This window comes from Callionymus lyra, chromosome 3, assembly GCF_982586985.1.
Source record: "Callionymus lyra chromosome 3, fCalLyr1.hap1.1, whole genome shotgun sequence".
NCBI classification, from domain to species: domain Eukaryota; kingdom Metazoa; phylum Chordata; class Actinopteri; order Syngnathiformes; family Callionymidae; genus Callionymus; species Callionymus lyra.
In genome coordinates, this window is record NC_141820.1 from 30,837,396 (window position 1) to 30,845,035 (window position 7,640).

General features: G+C 38.8%; 1 pseudogene; it reads right to left on the reverse strand.

The window, feature by feature from the left end:
- Positions 1-2,511: 2,511 nt before the first annotated feature.
- LOC148084457 (uncharacterized) lies at positions 2,512-3,802 on the reverse strand (annotated as a pseudogene).
- Between the last annotated feature and the right edge of the window lie 3,838 nt (positions 3,803-7,640).

The following is a 7,640-nucleotide window of genomic DNA, read 5'->3' on the forward strand; positions in this document are numbered from 1 at the left end:
CTGCAATCTTAAATCGCTAAAGCAAACAAACCAACTTTGAATATTTATTTATTTATTCAAACAATTTAATAAATTATAGCACACATTTTGATGATGGGGGTCTTTCCTTGAAGTGTCACTAGACAAAACCAAAAATATACAGTGTATAATTTGTAATTTTAATAATATTACTGCCATTATTGACATCACAAAAGGTTGTTTTAAATCAATACCATACAACGATATTAATAGAACAAATACTCTAAACTAATAATGAATGAAAATTGTACATATATGTTTTACATCAGGGGTCTTAACTTGTGCCAACATGACATGATATTTTAAGGCCCTTAATTTATTGTCTTTAGTTTTTACGGGTGCAAGCAAAGCAAGAGACTACATTTTTGTTCAACGTCCAGTGGTTCAGCAATAAAGATCGTCGAATCAAATGTTTTCATTTGTATAGCTTGGATAATAAAGTTAAGGTGGAACCGATTTCTAAAATAAAATGACATAAAACATGACATAAAAAATGGCCTGAATTCTCAGTCAAACCACAAAAAAAATCTATAATATATTAAATATATACATTACATTTGTCAAATACGTTAAAAATGAATGGCCCCCGTGCCAGTTGAGTTTGTTACATCATATCTATGTGTGGACACGGAATCTTTTACTATTGTAATTCATTCTTTATTTAAGCCACAAGCACACGGGAGGACAACTGACCATCTCATTTCAAACATGTGTATTTTGAATTGTTTACTAAATTGAAACAAAAGTTCTGCTCTTCATTTATGTTCAAACACAAGTCAATTTGAATATGACGTTAATTCCGCTGGTTAAATTAAACGTTGATACAAACACCAAACTTGAAGTTAATTGGATTAGAAAGACACTTTGTAAACTGTTACGCATGGTTGGATGATGTGGAGGGAAAAAAAAAGAGACTGTAAACGCTGTGCTGTCCTCATCTACACCTTGAATAATGACACCATTTATATTCCAAATTTAGTGGACTCGCTCAGACCGAGGAGCACATTTGCAGGGAAATTACTCAATATTAACATCAGAGGGCATTTTACACTCTGAATTAATGCCGGCTCTAAATCTATCATAATTCAATTACACACAACAATGATAATGCTGGATTTTTTTTTTTTTGGCAATAAAAAAAGGGAAACGCTTCATTCTAGTCTTTGTGTGTGAGAACATCTGCAAGGCTCTGTGCTGAACGCTTTGTATGTGTGTAATAAAAGGGTGTGAAAGATAACACCATTGGGAGGGTAGTGTGTCGAGCGAGTGGTGTGTCAGCTCATGTGGGGCATAAATGGAAAAAAAGAGAGATATGTCTTCATAATATAGTGTTGAGAATTCATTCAGCTGTGGCACTTTCTCATTTTTTTTATCTGACTACTGTAGAGTCTACCTCACCCTTGTCCACACCCCCCCATCCTCACTGACACCCACCAGGTGGTGGAGCAGATAAGAAAAATGATGAGTAGGTGATTTTCCCAATATGTCAGTGGATCATTCCATCATCGGCCTGTGAGCGGCAGATTTGTGGGAACTATTTGAATTCCGACTGATAAAAGAACAGACCGTCTTTTTTCTCCTATAAGAAAAAGAAAAACGCTTTATTTCTCTCTGTGAAAAACAACTTAAAACCACATTATTGCAATCAGATATCAAGTCATAATTCATAATTATAATCGTATTCATGAACAAGTTTCCGATTCATGGCATCTTATTTATTTCAACAAACATCTGTGACTAGAATATTCCCTGTGGCCGGCGTCTTCTGGGCCTATCTAGCAAAACAAAACATTGAATTAGCAACAGACAAACAACTGAAGTTGGCTTCTGAATAATGTCTGAACAAAAACAACTCTGTCTAAAGTTAAAAATCTCTGCTGATTCAGCATTTTTTAAACCAATTTTTACGACACCAATTAATTTAAAACATTGTGATGCTCAAGTGACTCTAAGGAAATTGTTGCTTTCTTTGTCTTCTCTCACACCAACCAACTTCATGTCCTCTTTCACTTCATCCATGAACCTTCTCTTTGGTCTTCCTCTAGACCTCCTGCCTGGCAGTTCCAACCCCAGCATCATTCTACCAATATACTGTCCCTCCTCTGTACATGAGCAAACCATCTCTGGCCTCTCTGACCTGATCTCAAAAACATCTAACATGTTCCTGTGATTGACTCATTCCTGATCCATCTTCATCACTCACAAAGAGAACCTCAACATCTTACAACATCGTTGGTCTCACCACTGCCTTGTATATCTTTCCTCTTATTCTTGCTGATACTCCTTTATCATACATTACCCCTGACACTTTTCTCCACCCATTCCACCCAGCTTTAACTCGTTTCTACACCTCCTTTTCCATAATCTCCACTGCTCTGGACTGTTGACCCTACATACTTAAAATCCTCTACCTTCTTCATCTTCACTCCCTGTAGCCTCATGGTTCCACTTGGGTTCCTCTCATTCACACACATGTATTCTGTCTTGCTGGCACTAACCTTCATTCCTCTCCTTTCTAGAGCATATCTCCACCTCTCTCTTTTCCTCCACCTGTTCTCTGCTCTCACCACAGATAGCAATGTCATCTGCAAAGATCATACTCCATGGAGATTCCTGTCTAACCTCATCTGTTAGTCTGTCCATCAGCACCACAAACAAGAAGGGACTCAGAGCCGAGCCCTGATGTGGTCCCACCTCCACCTTGAACTTCTCTGTCACACCTACAGCACACCTCACTGCTGTCTCACAGTTGGTATACATGTCCTGCACCAGTCTAACATACTTTTCTGCCACTCCACACTTCCTTTTACAGTACCATGGTTCCTCTCTCTGGACCCCGTCATAGGCTTTTTCTAGATCTACAAATGCAGCTCCCTCTGACCTTCTCTGTATTCCTCTACCAACATTCCTAAAGCAAATACAGCATCTGTAGTACTCTTTCTAGGCATGAAACCATACTGTTGCTCACAGATGCTGACTTCTGCTCTCAGTCTAGTTTCCACTACTGCAATTCTGAACATCTCCCTTATTCTTAAGGATGGACACGGTTACTCTTGTTCTCCATTCCTCAGGCATCTCCTCACTCTCTAAGATCTTGTTGACTTGTCTCACCAGAAACTCTACTGCCTCCTCTCCTTGACACCACCATACCTTCATAGGCATATCATCAGGACAAACTGCCTTTCCATTCTTCATCCTCTTCAATGCCTTCCTCACTTCACCTTTACTAATCCTTGCTACATCATGGTTCACAATAGTCATCTCTTCTACCCTTAGCTCCCTTTCATTTTCCTCATTCATTAGCTCTTCAAAGTACTCTTTCCATCTTCCTATAACATCTGTGGCAACACATGTCCCTCTTCATCCTTAATCACCCAAACCTGCTGCACGTCCTTCCCATCTCTCTGTTTTGCCAACCTGTATAAATCATTCTCTCCCTCCTTACTTTTCAACCTAGCATACAAGTCATCATACACCCTGTGTTTGGCCTTTGCCACCTCTACCTTTACCCTGTGCTGCATCTCACTACACTCCTGCCTGCTCTCTTCAGTCTTCTCAGTGTCCAACTCTCTACTTTCCTTCCAGACGACACACCAAGTACTCTCATACCTGTCTTCCTGATTACATTTGCTGTAGTTGTCCAATCATCTGGAAGCTCTCCCTGACCACCCACATTTTTTTCTCAATTCCTCCCTGAAAACCATAGAACTATCAGCTTCCAACACTTTGTATTTTGTTCTGCCTTTGTCCTCTTTGTCCTCCTTGTCACCAAATTCATCCTGCAGAGCACCGTCCTATGATGACTTGCTCACCCACCACTACTTTGCAGTCACTGCTCTCCTTCAGATTACATCGTCTATACAAGATATAGTCTTCCTGTGTGCTCCTACCTCCGCTCTTGTAAGTCGCCCTATGTTCATTCCTCTTCTGGAAAAAGTATTCACTACAGCCATTTCCAAGTCTACCACGATCTGTCCCTCTGTGTTCCTTTCCTTGATACCAAACCTTCCCATCACTTCTTCATCCCCTCTATTTCCTGCACCAACATGTCCATTGAAGTCTGCACCAATTACCACTCTCTCACCTATGGGGATATTCTCCAACACTTCATCTACCTCACTATTGAATATTTCCTTCTCCTCCAATTCACATCCCACCTGTGGGGCATAGCCACTTATAAAATTTAAAACCACACCTTCAATTTCAAGCTTCACACGCATCAGTCTATCTGACACTCTTTTCACTTCCAGGACATTCCTAACAAACTCCTCTTATAGGATGACCCCTACTCCATTTCTCTTTCCATCAATATCATAGTAGTACAACTTAAATCCTGCACCCAAGCTTCTCGCCTTTCCACCTGGTCTCCTGGACACACAAAATATCCACCTTCCCTCTCTGCATCATCATCCCATCATCAACCCAATATTCAAAGTCCCTACTCTCAATCCCAGAGTCTTGCCTTTCCTATTTTCTTTCTGTTTCTGAACCCGCCTTCCCCCTCTCCTACTTCAACTTCGACACACAGTAGCCCAATTTCCATCGTTGCCCTGTAGGTTATCGGCACCAATTGCGGCCATTGTTAACCCAGGCCTACACCGATCCGATAGTCATGGTTGTGATTTGCATAATTGGTTTTGGCACAGATTTTACGTTGGATGCCCTTCCTGACACAACCCTCTGCATTTATATGGGCTTGGGACCGGCTCAATATATATATACGTATATATATATATAGTCTCTGTATTCTCATACACTTAGAGTTGAGTATACATCCAGATGATCTACAGTATTCCCGGTTTCCTCCATTTGCCATTAACCTCACAATTCTCCTCTTTCTCGGCTCTTTTGACAAATATGTCAGCAAACAGATGGGTAATTTACACATCCAGGACAGCACTATTATCATTTGGATAGGGCTTATTCCATGTTGCGAAGGTAAGTCCAATATTCACAATCCTTTATCGCTTTTTTCCATTTGCTCTGTATCAACACCCGAGGGCAATATCTGGCTCTTGATCTGATAAATGTTCCACTGTATTCCAGCTCTAGACGATGCACCGTATGTTCAGTACTGAACTAGTAGAATGGACATTTCTCAGAATATGAACGGGAAATATACATCTAGATTGAAGGATAGAGACAGTGAAATAAATGACTATGTTCAAAACTGTACGCTCAACTCGCGTCGGGTGGATTTCCCTTGTAACCATTATTGTTGGTCATCGGCTGGTGACGCTTCATGAAACCGTGAGTTATTTATTAGAGTTCAGTAGGTGGCGCCATCAGTTTAAAAATGATCCAGAGTTTGAACAGAAAAGTTGTTCAAAGCAATGGATTCTAGTCTAGTGTGGTTTGGTAATAAGGATACTTCTTCATGAAGCTTGATCAACCATCTATACTTATTAACCAACAGTTCACTGTCGATAATATCTAATCAATTGTATTTACTAAAAATGTTCAGTTTCAGGGGGCAGAGACATATCAGAAAGAAAGCATAAATGAAACATAAACTCTAAATAAATTCTCAGAAAATACAAGAGATCATCAACACTTTAATAAACATGTACGAATGATTGGATTGATACAATATTCTGACTGACAAAGGATCAAGATCTGTGGATGACATGCTCAAGTCTCTGGGTTAGCCTATCCATCTATCTATCTATCTAACCTGTTTTAGATTGAATCCTTGTATTGACTAAAACTAGTCTATTTAATAACTGCGTTCTCTTTCTATTTATACATTTATTTTACCCATAATATATGTATGTATATATTTTGACAAACACCTGAAATCTCCCCAAACTTGAAACTAACTTATCTTAATAAAACTTTAAATGTTATCTTATTTTGCTTTAAATTAAGTCAGTTTGTGACAGATAAATCCATGGGTGCCAAAGTTAAATGTCATCATAGTAATACTTTGTTTTCTTTAAGAAAATATTTCACAATACTTTAGACAAGACTGTAGCATCTTCCTTATGTCAACCAAATACAAGTAATGCACTGACGAAACTTCACGAAGAAGTGTGTTTGTTTTAGAGGCTCAGTAGATGGCGCTCAGCTATAAAAAAGATGCGAGTTGTTCAAAGCAACTGATTATAGAGAGGAGAGTGACATATACTAGACTCTATGGTGCCTTAGTGAATATCCACCAACTGCCAACAAATCAATGATTCTTGTGAGCAGTGAAAGTTGATGAACAAATTTGTTACGATTAATTGTCTTCTGGGCTCTGTTCTATTGATGTTACATTGAGAGGAAATTGATCCGAATGCTTATGGTATTATATCTATGAGGACACACAAATCAATTTGTATTGTGTATTTATTGATTAACCCATTCATTACTGATATGCAGATATAGATCCATCTGGATATCAAAGGTGTGTTGACTCAAAATGTTTACTTTTGGTTTTTTCCATAGTCATTGTATCTGAAATTAGATTATACTAGACGACCAGTCCTGTTCGCACTAATAGTCCCAGATCGGTATTTGGCCATCAGATGACCTTATTAGATTGTACTGTGTTTTTGTATATTATTGTGTTTATTTGTGTTCTTTATTTGTATGTGATGTTTTATGTAAACTGTCTGCATCTTCGTTGAGGACTGAAGATGGAAAGTAGTATTCTGCTAAATCAGGTGCAGCCATCTGCACATTGTCCTTTTAAATAAACTGAAACTGAAATTTTTAATACAGGGAATTCACAATGTAAATGATTATTCCTACATTTATAAATGTTTTAGTGGAGATCCCTACATTATATTGGGATACAAGGGACAAGGACAAGGGAGGCTCATCCTGGCTCGGAAGTCGTTGTTTGTCAAACTGAAATAAGTAAATCAATTAAATAGTCAGGTCCTAAAGATATTGTAGTAAACGGTAAGCTTGCTCGAGATGGGACACTCTGAGGAGATTATGTTTCCCGCTTAATGTTGTAATAGGTATTCTTCCAGGAGAGCTGGAAGAGAGTTCTGGGGAGAAGCCCAACTTTGGAAAAGCAAAAGACATGCGTTTTAATGACTTGCTCCAGATACCTTTCCATGCTTGGTACAGCCTAGCCTTACAAACTAAGGTGTCTTTATTTTACTTTTATTTAATAAACTTAATCTTTTTAATTATTCCTTCGGTACTCAGAGAGTAGTTTAAAGAACAACTTCCGAGCACGGATGGAAACAAAATATAGATGATGATGATGTTAAAAAAAACACAAAGATTCCTTTTTCCTTTTTTTTTTCCACTTCCGCTACTATACACAAAAATAACAAAAATAACAAAACCAACAAATACAAATACAACAAGGCCAAGACAAGGCCAAGACCAAGACAGGAGAGTAACAAGACCTAGACAAGACCATTATAGGAAAAGACAAGACCTAGACCAAGACCACTTTAGGAAAAGACAAGACCTAATCCAAGACCAAGACCAAGACCAAGACCAAGACAAAGACCAAACTGGACAGTAACAAGACCTATACAAGACCATGATAGGAAAAGACAAGACCAAGACGAGGACCAAGACCAAGACGAGGACCAAGACCAAGACCAAGACCAAGACCAAGACCAAGACCAAGACCAAGACCAAACTGGAGAGTAACAAGACCTATACAAGACCAT